The following is a 15,060-nucleotide window of genomic DNA, read 5'->3' on the forward strand; positions in this document are numbered from 1 at the left end:
TTTAATTGTTTTTAGTATATCATTTATTTTCATTACGATTAGATCTATGGATGAGATTAAGATGAATAATAGTATCAATTTTTTTTATCGACCACCAAGATGTAATTTTGAATTTATGACGATCGGTGACGTTACGTATTTTTATCAATAACATTTAATGCAATGTATTTATTGTCCTTCGTATGTAATCGTCAAATCAATGTAATCCATGTATGATTCAATTGTTCGAATTTTTTGTTTTTTGTATTTTTTTTATTAATCGTTACGTCCTACCGATCGTTCTACGTAGATAGACATTTCCGATGCGATGCTTGTGAAAGGTTTTGATAGAAAAAAAAAAGAATAATAATAATAATAAAAAGAAAAAAAAGGAATAGAAATTAAATAAATAAAAACTCTAAAAATTACGTACATAAGATAAATAAAAAGGAAAAGAAAAAAGAATGTTATCCCAAAGTGTGACCAAATAGCGAAAGAACAAATGCGTATGTGTGTATGTGTTCGTGTGTGTGTGTGTGTGAGAGAAAGAGAGAGAGAGAGAGAGAGAGAGAACAAATAAAGAATTTGTAATACCTATATTAGAAAAAAAAAGAAGAAGAAACAAAAAGGAAAAAGGGGAAAAGTTTCACTCACACACGTGCAACATACATAAAAATGTTTTTAGATAATCGACTTACGAGATGGTAGGATCGAATTCGCTTTACGAATAACGACAGAAAAGAATGACGATGATGATAAAGAGATAAGAGAAAGAATAAAAAAAAAAAAAAAAATAAAAAAAAAGAAAAGAAAAGAAAAGAAAAAAAAAGTGAATGAGATTAAATGAATAATTGAAAACTTAACGCTTACCTACCTACGATAATTTATTATTATCGAATTATTATTTCATTTATATATTATAATAAATGAGGTTAAAGAAAGAGAGAGAGAGAGAGAGAGAGAGAGAGAGAGAGAGAGAGAGAGAGAGAGAGAGAGAGAGAGAGAGGGAAAGAGAGAAAGAGAGAGGGAGGAGAGAGAGAGAGAGAGAAAGAGAGGAAAAAAGAAATCAATGAAAAGAGGGAAAAAGGAAATAAATAAAAAAGGAAAAAAAAATGGTATCGATTTAGAAACAGTTATAGGATATAGGTAGGTTTCGTACTTCGTATTTAATGAACATTATTATATATCAAATATATAACATGTACCGAAGATGGAGACAAGAATGGGAAATAAACTATTGTATCCGAGTAAAAGAAAATTATAAATTCCCATCTGACTTATCACAGTTTTATATCCTTCCTTATTATCCGATATAATTTTTTTTTCATCCGAGTGTTTAACGCGATTTAAATATTAATTGAAAAATAAATGAATGAGAGAGAGGGAGAGAGAGAGAGAGAGAGAGAGAGAGAGAGAGAGAGAGAGAGAGAGAGAGAGACGTAAATGAAGTTTTTCGAATCGATTCGAAAGGATTGTTAAAACTGATTGCAAATTACATTGATAGCGTACGTCTCGCAATGATCAATGCTAAATACGACGTAGGTATGAATTTGTTTCATGATAACTATTATTTCATGATAAACTATAAAAAATAATAAATCTAATTAATACATATGATAATTGGTATATAAATATGCTAATTTAAAGAAATTATCTTTGAATTTAACTATATATCCTATCTATTTGCCTGTAAAAATATTATTGGTAATATAAAATATTAATATTTTAATGTTTAATCAGTATCTATATCAGAATTAGTTTGAAGGGATTTTGAAAATATATTGAAATATGCAGCCATTTGCTCGGTATTACTTTTACGATACGTGATTTATACAATTAAATTTCAATATACTGCAAGTACTATTGATCCTTGTAGATCTTACCACGTGGAGGTTGCTATATCTGGAGACCTACGAGCTAATGGTCATTTTACTCTAACCATTATACTATTAAAATTTGCGTTCGCGATTAAAATTCAATTCGAATTTTCGAGCAAATAAAATAAAATCCCCGTACATTAGAGATCGTTTAAATAATTATAAAATTACAGAAAGTATTAATTTTTAAGTTTTCACGTTTAGAAAGAGAAAGTTTCTATTCGAATTTCTAGTTGAAATTCAAAAGAAAATTAATAACTCAGGTAAATGTTAAAATTAATAAAAAGACGAAATATGTTTATATTACTTAAGGCCAATTATAACGAGATAGAAATTTTCAACTATTGAAATTTTTATTTAAAATTATTTTAAGTTCCTCATGCGTAAAAAGCTTTTTATTTCTTGATAAAATATTCTCGAGAAATATCATTCTTTAGGATGATCTTTTTCAAAAAAGATAAATAAAGCTTCTTTTCGAAAAAAATTCGAAAAGGATATGATATAAATTAAATTTTCATCTTTAAAGTGAAATTTTATTTGTTCAAAATAAGACGAAAATTACGTCTGTTCTTATTGATGACGTAAGCCATTATAAAACTAGAGAATAGTGAACAGTTCTTAATAAACAAAATAATATTTTGGCCTTGATCGTACTCTCTACGTGTGTCCTTTTTGTTTTGCTTTCATTATTATCAGAAAACTACACAACCTTGGAAAGGAACGTTCATTTACGTTCGAACCTGCAAAAGATAAACATCTGAATAGAAAGATTATTACGCATCGAAATGCTTTCAATAACATAGAAAATTATTTTATGTTCTTTTACATTTTTCTTTTGCACCAATTAATTGTCAATTCATAGAATACGAACAATCGTATTAATAAAAGAAAGAATATCCTTAAAAAAAAAAAAGGAAAAACATAATTTCAAATATGGAGAAGATCTTCTAAGAGAAGAAATACGTCTATCTGAACAGAAAGATACTGTGATCAATTTGCGATAGGATTAATATCCTTTATGATTTTTTTTATCTTCCAATAAAATTTAGAAAGTTAGAAGATTAGAAAAGTGTATACAAAGATCTTTTCGTGTCAGAAGGATACCATCAACAACAGGATATTTGCTTGGACGGAAAAAAAACTCGATTGCCATCATTTGCATTTCTTTAGTAATGTTTTTCTATTTTCTATTTGAATTTTAAACATCAGAATATTAGGAAAACGTATCCTTGGCCGATAAAACGGTTCTTTGGAAAGGAGGAAACCTCCATTAACGAGAAAACAATTTCCTTGGATAGAAAGACAATCGGCAGTAGCAAGAACTTTAATTTCTTCAATGATTTTTTTATTTTCCAATGAAATATATAGACAGTTAGAAAATTAGAACGGCATATCCTTGGTGAAAATTTTTTAATAAAATTTAGATAGGGTATTAGAGAAATTTATCCTTTGACGAGAAGACATCTCCTTAGACAGGATAATAATAATTTCGTGAACAGGAAGACTCTGGACAATTGCGATCAATTTAATGTCTTTAATGATTCCATTATTTTCCAACGATATTTAGAAGACAGAAAACACCTCCTTTGTAGATGAAGACAATCGTCAATCTCTGTCATTTTAATTTTTTTATTTTTTTATTTTTTTTTTTTTTATATTTGCTAATGAATTTTGCAGAATAGTAAAATATTAGAATTACGTATTCTTGGTAAATAAGATATCCTGAACAAGGAGACACCTTAGATAAGAATATATCTACTTTGCTCAGGATGACAACCCCCTTGGAATTCATTTGAATTTCACTTGGACTGAAAGATACTCGTCTTCGAAATTACAATTAATTTAATTTCGTTAACGATTTTCCCCATTTATTACGAAAATTTATATCGTTAGAATATTTGATAAATTTATCCTAGGATACGTAGGCGTCATCTTGAATAAGAAGAGATGAAAATAATAGCAATCAATTTAATTTGTTTAACTCTTATATCTTTTAATAAAAATTTAGAATGTTAGAATATTAGACAAATCTTGCTTTGTTTAAGAAAATATTAAACAATTGTGATCGTATTATTAAATAATTGTGATCGTAGATAATATAGAAAGCAAATTGTATTTTGTATTCTTTATCGTCAATAATTAATTTATCATCAATAGTTAACTTATCAATCGTTTTAACGTCTATCCATCGATTAAATGAAATTCAATTATCGACGTAATATATTTCATTGATTTTTTCATTTGCATTATATTGGAAACATAGAGAATAGAACAGATGGAGCCACTAAAAGGAAAAATACATTTTCCATTTCTCTTCAGTGATCTACTTGATCGTTCATCGAATGATAAAGATAGAACATGATTGAAAAATGGCGCGATTTTTCAATCGTCATTTTCTATCAATTTTCTCGATAAAAATTATTTATCGATTTATGACATATTTAATCATTTAATTAATTAATTAATTAACATTAATCATATATTTATATAGATTATTAGTTTACTTATAAAAAAATAAATTAAGCAAATAATTCTTGATTAAACAAATATCATTCGAACGTTTATAAATTTCTCGAACATGTCAATAAACGAAACATCATTATAATCATTAACACATTCTCATATATTAATAATACATATATATATATATATATATATATATATATATATATATATATATATATATATAGATATATAGATATAGTCATTAATAAGACATAAGTGTGTATTTATAGGGGATGAAGTGTATTTATTTTATTTTCAAGAGTGATAGGGAGAGAAAGAGAAAGATAGACAGATAGATAGATAGAGAGAGAAAGAGAGAGAGAGAGAAAGAGAGAAAGAGAAAAGAGATAGATCGAGTTACGTCATTACGGAGATTCGGATTAAACTTTCAAAAGTGTGTGTGTATGTGTGTGATAGAGAGACAGAGAGACAGAGAGAGAGAGAGAGAGAGAGAGAGAGAGAGAAGGATAGAAAGTCGATTTAAGCATTGGTTCTCGTTCCGACAAACACGTTATAAGCACGCGTGACATTCTGAACAATCATATCGTTCGGATCCATTACGTCCGATAGAATCTCATTAATCATAATTACAAGGCTGTCGGGTTCACGATTACCACTACTAACAAAGTCGTTCATATTATGGATGAATATGCGAGCAACTAAATCGTCGTACGATCAAAGTGTCAACAGTACAGTATATTTTATGCTATGTGCTTTTCGCACGCTTATGTCTGTCTGTCTGTCTGTGTTTAAATGTGTGTATGTGTGTATTCGTAAGTATATATATTTGTAAGATAGGACGAACAATTAACCAACTAATTAATTTTCAAGTTAATGAACATTCTCGATATATATATTTGTCGAATCATTGTTTGTTTTATTAGTACGATTTATTATTTTCAAATTGCAAAATCAATTATTATTTCATATCGAAAGGATAAAAATTATCTCGAATGCAAAGAATTTTACCTTTTTTTCTCTTTTACTTTTTTTTTTCTTTTTTTATTTTTAGATACGAACGAAAGTTGGTTTTATATATCCAAAGAGTTGAAAATCTTTTCATTCTTTAATATACGATGATGTTTCTTTTTTTTTTTTTTTTTTTCTTAATTATCACACCTCAATATCTTGAAAACAATGATATTTTCTGTTCTTTCGGATGTTTAATACTTATGTATAAAGTACGTTTCTAAGTTTCTTAAGTTAAGTCCCATTCTATGTATGGAAGATATTAATGTAAAATAATTTTTCTAAATGTGATATAGAAAGATAGCATATGTAAATATTTTAGAAATTTTTTTCTTCTTTTTTTTTTTTTTTTATTATTATGTCATATTCATTATTCGTCTGTATCAAACTTATGGATAACCTTGTACAAGTTTGGTTTTTGTCCTTTTTTTCTTTTTTCTTTTTTTTCTTCTTTCTTCTATTGAAAGTAATAGAATTCATAGGGAAAATGAGTCATCACGGAACAGAAGGTAAATAATATCGATTTTCGGATACACCAAGGTTATAGAAAAACTCGATAATATCTTGTAAGCTCGTGAACGTAAACCCATGGCCAGTAGGGTTTATTTCAAATACATTCTTATTGAAAATTTCATGGGAAATATTAAATTTAAACTCTAATTTCTGTTCGAATAACGATAAGAGTATTAACTTTTTTTAACGATCTATTTCATTATTATATAGGATATTTTCCTTTTTTTTTTGCCGATCGAAATGAGGATAAATTTTCATTACATTTGTATTGAGAGAAACGATAATCAACGTACATATGTACTTACGTACGTGTCTTCCTGCTATATGTATATACAATATGTACAAATATATTTACACGTATATAATAGAAAATAATTAATGGTATTAAAGACTGTAATCATTTAAAGATAACTTTAGTTACGTTTACATATATATATATATATATTATACACACAAGATGAAACATCATGTAACGCGATTTATTGAAAAATCGAACGTTCGTAAACTTTTAATGAGATTAGGGATTCTGTTGAAATAATTATACTACTTTTCATTGCCCGTGTTTTCAATATTTTGGAAAGCATATATACATACATATATATATATATATATATATATATATATATATATATATATATATATATATATATATAATTATCAGAAATATATGGAAAATATTCGAATAATATTATTTTATTTCGATTTTTGATTTATCGTAGAATCTAAAATATAAATTCTTCTCAATTCGAAATACAAATGATCATAATGTTTTTTCGTTGTCTCGTAGATAATCTCAATATAATGTGACGAAGCGTGAAAGAAATAAAATGAAAGAAAAGAAAAATATATAGAGGGATAGAGATGGGGTAGGGGTCGTAAGAGGGGAGGATAAGGGAGGCTTGATCTTTTTAAAATAAGCGTAGGGGTTGATCGAACTTTCTCGGGTTGATCCCCACGAAAACGATAAATTTAGCTTAGCTCTTGGAACATTGGTAAAATGTGTTGCTCTGTTGTTGCTTTTCCTGTTGCTGTTAGGGTCTTTTAATTCCTCGGCTGGACGTCGACGAGAACGACGACGATCGTTTTACGAATTCACTATGGAGGAGCAATAATTCGACCGCCCGTGGTTTTTCACTCGATCAGCTGGGACATGCGGGACGCACCATTGCCAACGACAAAAACGACAACGATGAGAGGAGTAAGAGGAGTAGAGAAGGAGGAAGAAAAGGAGAAATGATCGTATCCGATCACCCTCATCCTTTTGATGACATTCATCGAAAAAAAAATTAGTTTCCAGTTTATCGATTGTTCAAAAACATCAAACTTACAACATAATATCCGATAGCTTATTTTCTTTCTGAGAATGATAATCAATCTGAAATCACTCTAAAGTAACTATGTAAGATAAGAATATAATAAATACCTGACAAGTATTTATCTTTTTTATCTTTTTTTGTTTTATCTTTTTGTTTTATCATCATTTTTTTGAAAAAAATTGTCAATCGATTTTGAAAGGATACAATCAGATCGTTTAATTTCACTTGAGAATTTCTTTAATACTCATTGAGGAATAATTTTCTTTTTCTTTCCTTTCCTTTCTTCAATCTGATTAACAATAAGATTAACCGATTATCTATCAAATACAATAAGAATTTTAATTTTAATGTATATGTATATATATTATATCTATGCCTGTTGATTAGAATTAATTATGTGACGAAATATATGTCGAATTACATACATTATATACACTATTATTTCTTTTTTTTTTTGAGAGAGAGTTTGTCTATTAGAATAATAGATGGAGAAAGATAGATAGATAGATAGATAGAGAGAAAGAGAGAGAGAGAGAGAGAGAGAGAGAGAGAGAGAGAGAGAGAGAGAGAGAGAGAGAGAGAGAGAGAGAGAGAGTAATCATTGTCAAATGTTTTTTACGGAATTAATTTGAAAAAAGAACAGAAAACAAATAAAAAAAAAAGAAAGAATGAAAAAGGAAAAGAAAAAGAAAAAATAAAAGGAAGAAAGAAGATGGAGAAGAAGGAAAAGAAAGATAAAGGAAGGAAAGGGCTTTGAATGTGGGTGGTGGTAAGTTAGAAGCGAGGCGTACCTACTTATCGCGACCTATATATCATCAACGGCATATTTCAAACCGACCCCAGCTAATATTTAGTAGGTGCGGTTGCGTACGCCGCCTATATTTGCGTTGCACTCGAGGCAAGCCACGCTTCTGCCGTTATAATGACCACCTTGAATCGCCATAGTGGATTTATGTTCAATTATTTCTTCGTCGTCCATATACTGAGAGGACACTTCTTCTTCTTCTTCTTCTTCTTCTTCTTCTTCTTCTTCTTGTTCTTGTTCTTCTTCTTCTTCTTATTCTTCTTCTTCTTTTTCTTATTCTTTTTCTTATTCTTCTTCATTCTTCTACTTTTCTTCTCGAGAACAAGACGAGTTAAGAAAGAGTACTCGGTAAAAAATGGCAGCGTACTCGAACACAAAACTATCGTTTCCCCTTTGAATCGATTCTTCTATATTTCTACGATCATTTCGTTCATTTTTAAGTGAAAAGAAAAAGGAATTTCTTTTTTCTTTTCTTTTTTTTTGTGTATGTACGTGCGAGAGAAAGAGATAGAAAGATAGATAGAGAAAGAGAGAGAGAGAGAGAGAGAGAGAGAGAGAGAAAGAAAATTGTGATATATCATCTCTTTCGATTTGTTAAATTTTAAACAAATCTAAAAAATTAGATTTATTTTATTTAACGATGGATATATCAAATTAATGATAGTTTTGATATTACCGTTAAGTTAATATTATTATAAAGTTATTAATGATTATTATTTTTATTATTATTATGGTTAATTCTGTGGGGGAGGGGGAATTATTCGAGAGTACGTTCGATATCTGACTATAGCTAATGTATTTTTTTTTTTTTTTTATTAGAAATTTGACGAGATCAACTTTCTAATCATTTGATTTATTTAAAATAATTTTTTTTTTATTTTAGTATGTGTATGTCCGTGCGTGTGCGTGTGTGTGTGTGTGGGTGTGAGAGATAGATAGATAGAGAGAGAGAGAGAGAGAGAGAGAGAGAAAATTATAATATATGATCTCTCTAGTAGATTAAACAAATCGATCAATTAAATGGAAAATTAGATGTAATTTATCTAACGATGTATATTACAAATTAAAGATATTACAACATTTGGTATTACCATTGATAATTATTATTATTATAGTAAATCGTGCAAGAAGAGATAACTTTAGTGTACATTCGATAGGTACCTAACTGCAGGTAAAATAGTTGTTTATTAGAAATTCTACAGGATCGGCTTTCTCGTTAATTATTGTTGTATTCGACTAATTTTGGTATGATATACGTACAAAACAGTTTACTACACTTCGGCATAAGCCCTCTAAGTGTTCATGGGTTTTAAACGAACCAGTAGAAATGTTTATAGGAGTAGCAGTTAGATGTTTTCACAAAGATTGTGGGAAACCTAAGAGAAAGAAAGAAAGAGAGAGAGAGAGAGAGAGAGAGAGAGAGAGGATAATGAGTTTATTCAAGAGAAAAGATTCTCTTTCTCTCTCTTCATAGGCTCTCTCTTCAGGCAATTAATTTATAAAGAAAATGAAGCTCATCTTTTTCAAATTCGAAGAACGTAAAAGATCTTTTTCGTTTCTTCTTCTCCTTCATCTTTTATGTCAATCCTATTACAACGAATTAAATGATCGAATCATTATCGTATAAAAAAAGGATCAATTTCGGACGCGTACATATATACATACATACATACATAAATAAATAAATGCATACATGCAGTGTATATATATATATATATATATATATATATATATATATATATATATATAATTCATCGTTTGAATAAACTCATTAATCTTTCCATTCGTTAATGGACATTGGACGCGTACCAACATATATTCTCAAATAGAAACGAATTTAGGTTCGATATTAGGTTAGATTTCATTCGAGATAAAAACAAGCCTTTCAAGAGGCTACATATGATCGTCGTTGGTTCTTTCTCGTTCAAGTGAAAATTAATTTATGTCTCATTCTCTCGAAAGTGTTTTTATTTGAGAAATACAATTTCCTATCGTCGTTATTTTTATCTTATCAATTTACCAATCGTCGTGTCTCTCTATTTGCACTTAACTTGGAGAGGGAGAGATAGACGGACAGAGCAAGTGAGAGAGAGAGAGAGAGAGAGAGAGAGAGAGAGAGAGAGAGAGAGAGAGAGATGGAAGACGGTTTGGTGTCGACGATATCGATGCCGGCATTTCGGTAAGTCTTCGCTTTAATTTACCCCCCGAAGGTTTCAGGCTCTCACCACGGGACGCCCCCCTGGTTAGATCCGAAAGCCACCCTCGGGCTAAACTATTCCGTTATTTGACGATGATTCGCCCTTCACCATCTTCTTTTCGTCATTTTACGTTAACACGTGCATCCACGCGGGCACACAGAGAAAGTGAAAAATCATTCGTCATTTATAAATATTTTTTCTATATAATTTATATTTCTCACAGAAAAATATATATCTCTCTCTCTCTCTCTAATATCTATTATATCTCTTTTTCTCTCTCTGTCTCTCTCTCTCTCTCTCTCTCTCTCTCTCTCTCATTTATCTGAACGATTAAAATAGATATACCTACGTTTCTTTCTTCTTCTTCTTTTTTTTTTTATTTTTCTTGCTTTCCTTCTTTATGATCATTCCGTTAATTTCTAATCTTTATCATAAAAATGTATATATTTCTCGTATATCGATTAAATCTCTTTCTCCTTTCGCGCTCGAAAATGATTGAAATAAAACGTCTATCGGCTTAAATAGAGTATATCGTAAAAAAGTTATCTCTCCTTGGAGAAAGTAAAGCATCTATGGTGTTGTTGTATTCCTGTGGTTTCGACAACAACCACGATCACGATCACGACCACGACCACGACCACGACCACGACCACGACCACGATGACAATAACGATGTAGACGTAAACGTAGGCGTATGTAGACTTGGACGTGGACGTAGACATAGACGTAGACGTAGAGAAAATCGATTGAGAACGATTGTTTGGCAGGTTTATGGCTTCAAATAGAATCGAACGTTTATGATCACGCGTTCGCGTACACGCCATTAAATTCGTAACTCGTCGTTCGTTACCGTAGAAACTGGAATTTATTGGAATTGATAAACGAGACTCGATTCTCTCTCTTTCTCTTTCTCTGTCTCTCTCTCTCTCTCTCTCTCTCTCTCTCTCTCTCTCTGTCTCTCTGTCTCTCTGTCTCTCTGTCTCTCTCTTACTCTCTCGCCGATAGGAATTACGAATATTTATGAAAAACATACTACCCTGTAATTAAAATGTAATAACGCGTTGCTTCGCAAAGTACACCTACACAAATATACGACGTATTATACATATGCGGATGCATACGTATTATATATTACGTATTTCAAAGCTTTCCGAAAGCTTTACTCGTAAACGAAACGAGAAAAACGTATGCGTTTATTGCCGGGTACGATCGTAAGTCGACGATGCGTGAAATATGTTATAAAATTATAACTAGCATGTTTCATGAAAACGATTTGATATTTTCGTATCGTGAGATAAATTATTTTTAACGTATATCTAATGGCTAATTAGATTAAGAATTAGAAATGAATAATATGCGAAGAACTAGGCTCGTAAAGGATAGATAATACGTTGTCCCTTGTGAATTACATATATATTCGTTTATGTGACTCAAATCATTAAAGATTTTTCACCCATCAAGTTCGTAAGAGATGGTTCTTTTTCGTTTTTTCCTTTTTTGACTTATTAACGGTGAGTTTCTGTTATTCCATTTTTTTTTCTTTTTTCTTTTTTTTCTTTTATTTTGTTTCGTCTTGCACGAGAGAAGATCAAGGGAAATAGACTGTTATCCCCGTGAAAAACGAGGAAAAGCAAAAAGGAGAGAGAGAGAGAAAGAAAGAGAAAGAGATGAAGATGGCGAAGAAAAATAAGGAAAAAAATAAAGAAAAGAAAGGAAATAAATAAATAAATAAATAAATAAATATATATATATATATATATATATATATATATATATATATACATATATAAAAGAAAAAAAAATAGGAAAAGATACAAAAATAAAAAATATACAAAAAAGTCTCGTATCTGGGAACTCCCATCGGAAGTGAGAGTATAACGAAAAAAATCTTCCAATCACCATTCTACATTTCTCGCCTTATTTTCCAGCGTTCTCTTTTCTGTGTGTACAAGAGAGAAAAAAGGAAAGAGAGAAAAAGAGAGAGGGAGAGAGACCGATAGGCAGACAGACAGAGAAATAAGAAGAGACACAGAGAGTGAGAGAGTGAGAATGATGTGGCTGCACCCCGTAAGAACCACCCTCCCCTTAACAGAAGCAGCTCGTTTTCACGATTCATCCGTTCTTTCGCCTTTTTTACTTGGCTCCTTTCATCGTTCGCTGCCAGGCAGCTCTCTCTCTCTCTCTCTCTCTATCTCTATCTATCTATCTATCTATCTATCTATCTCTCTCTCTCTCTCTCCCTCTCTCTCTCTATTTCTCTTTCTCTGTCAACCATCGAGATATCGCGTGTTTGTCGCGTCGATCGAACATCTGCACCTATCGTGAACGACATCTTTATCTCTCTCTCTCTCTCTCTCTCTCTCTGTCCCTCTCTCTCTCTCTCTCTCTCTTTCTCTCTCTCTCTCTTTCTCTCTCTCTCTCTCTCTGTCCCTCTCTCTCTCTCACTCTCTCTCTCTCTCTCTCTCTCTCTTTCTTTTTCCCTCTCTTTCCTTCTATCTTTCTTATTCGCATGGCACAGCATGTTCGTTAAATCGAGACGCATTGTATCGATAAGTCGAAGGGAGATACCGTCGAGTCCGTTAGGCGTGATAACATCTCTTTCCTCTCTTTCTTCCAAGGGGAAACATTTTTCTCACTCTCTCTCTCTCTCTCTCTCTCTCTCTCTCTCTTTCTTTCTCTATCTTTTTTTATCTTTTTCCTCTCTTCTTTATATCTCCTTTTCGAGCCGTCGGACCCATTAAACTCTATCATCCTTTTGACACGAGCTTCCGTTCGATGCATGCTATTCCTTCTGCTTCCTTGCCCGTTTGACCAATTCTCCCGCTCCCACCCATTTGTTAGAAACATTTTCTCTACCAGGACACTTTTACGTCGTATGATTCTCTCGATAAGGATTATGTTAAATCGCCCTAACGTCATATGTAACTTCAATGTTACATATGTTCGAAGTTTGATTACACTTTATATCGTTGGGTAAATATTAATCGTTAATTTAAATAAATTTCCTTTGCACAATTTCTCATTGGCGAGTTTTTTCTTTCTTTCTTTTATATATATATATATATATATATATATATATATATATATATATATATATATTAGGTGGACCGGAAAGTAATGTCGCTTTCTTAAATTAAATTCAAACGAATAAATTTTTAACAAGTTTTTATTTTTAATCACAATCAAATATCGACATGCGCAGAAACGACATTACTTTCCGGTCCCCCTAATATATATAGTATAATTTTTACTGGTACAAATTACATGACGATATTATAATTTATGTGGTTAGACACGAAAGCAAAAAAAGGAATAGGAGAATAAAGAAAAAAAAAAAGAAGAAAAATAAGTCGTGAGCTTTAGAAAATTAAAACGTTTAATTGTAATTGCGGTGATGATCTTTTTATCTATCCATCTCCTGCTATATCCTTTGATAGATTTCTATCTTTTGTTTTTTCGTGATTGGTTGTGCGCAGGCTCGCGGTCAGTAGGAGAAAGATTTATGGTTGAAACAGGACGTACGTGTTAGCATAATGATTCAACTCTCTAACTAGCGCGAACGTACGGGCACGCGTGCGCTTGCGCATATGCATGTTCACATACACAACATGCAAACATACACACACACACACATACAGAGAGTGTATTTAGGGTACATGAGCCAATGCATATTTATATACATATTTCGGAGGTACACGCTGCGATAGACGTTATTACGTAATAATCCTGTTAAATGTAACGTTAAATACTATTAGCGGGGAACGGTAGTGCAATGGCTGTAACTATATCTATGTATGTATGTACCTCGTTCCTTGTTCGATGAGAATCGTTCGCACGTCCAAATCCATTCTAAACGATGAGCGTCGGCCTATCAGATTAAACGTTTATTTTATAACCTACAGATTTATCATTTGTCCCTTCTCGTTACTTGCGTGTTTTGTTATTTTCTCTTTTTCTTCTTTTTTTTTGCTTCTTTTTGTCCTTTTTTCTTTTGCTTTTTGTTTCCTTCACTTTATACCAAAAAAAGAAATAATAAAAAATTATATCAACTCATATATATATATATATATATATATATATATATATAAATTTTTTTATAATAATTTTTTCGTGTCATTAATGATTTTCTTCTTTCTTTTTTTTTTCTGTAAAAAAATACATGAAAACTTTTGAAGTTTTGTTGAAAATAACATTACTATTTATATCGATACAATGATTATGAGTGGTAAGAGGATAAGTAAACGAAAAACATAGATTGTAATTTGAAGAAGAGATTTTGTTATGTATTTATCAGCGAATGACTTTTGCAGGATCAAATAAAAAAGAAAAATAAAATGAAAAAGAAGAAGAAGAAAAAGTAGAATAATGTAAAGACGATTTGTAGATATAGATACATTGTGAAATAATTAAAAAAAAAAAAAAAAAATATATATATATATATATATATATATTAAGGGGAATAATAATCATATAATAAAATAATCATATAATAAGAAATATATTAACAAGAATAATAATCATTTGAAAAAAAGTAATTGAAAATTTGAACGATTGAATTATACGATCATATATAATTCGTCTCAAGAAGGAAGTTCGAATCGATGCGACGGCAAACACGTTAATCGATCTTGATTTGAACGAGACACTTTGAACTGTGTGATATTCTGTATCGAGTAAGTGAAAGTGTGATTGAAAGTGTGAGTGAATGTATATGTGCATGAGTGCGTGTGTATGTCTGTGTCTGTATTTGTGTTCGTGCGTGATTGCGTGTATGTGTGCGTGAGAATGAGAGAGAGAAGGAGAGAGAGAAAGAGAGAGAGTGAGAGAGAGAGAGAGAGAGAGAGAGAGAGAGAGAGAGAAGATCATACGACTTCGCGTGTAATTGCTAACGTGACAAT

The sequence above is a fragment of the Vespa crabro genome, chromosome 4 (genome assembly GCF_910589235.1).
Source record: "Vespa crabro chromosome 4, iyVesCrab1.2, whole genome shotgun sequence".
Taxonomy (NCBI): Eukaryota; Metazoa; Arthropoda; class Insecta; order Hymenoptera; family Vespidae; genus Vespa; species Vespa crabro.